This window comes from Hylaeus volcanicus, chromosome 4, assembly GCF_026283585.1.
Source record: "Hylaeus volcanicus isolate JK05 chromosome 4, UHH_iyHylVolc1.0_haploid, whole genome shotgun sequence".
Classification (NCBI taxonomy): domain Eukaryota; kingdom Metazoa; phylum Arthropoda; class Insecta; order Hymenoptera; family Colletidae; genus Hylaeus; species Hylaeus volcanicus.
In genome coordinates this window covers 20,454,671-20,455,000 of record NC_071979.1, presented here as the reverse complement: position 1 = coordinate 20,455,000, position 330 = coordinate 20,454,671, and positions in this window count along the sequence as shown.

Genomic DNA, 330 nt, shown 5'->3' with positions numbered 1-330 from the left:
CGTCAAACACATGCATACTTAATCACGTATCCACACACGCACACGCACACACTACCTTCGTTCTTTCGTGTTAATTTCCACGCACACCTTACAGCTACGAGCGTTTTCTCGATAAAATCTACTTGGTTTTTAGAACGATTCCTCTTTCGCAGCGACCAACGGAATATTTTACAATGGCGGCAAAAACGACGAGGTTTGCCAACTGTTGGGCGGGGGGTGTCCGCTCGGGGAGATGTACGGTTTCGACGCTCTATTTTATATCACGAACGATTCGTTCACTCTTTCTCTCTCTCTCTCTCTCTCTCTCTCTCTCTCTCTCTCTCTCTCTCT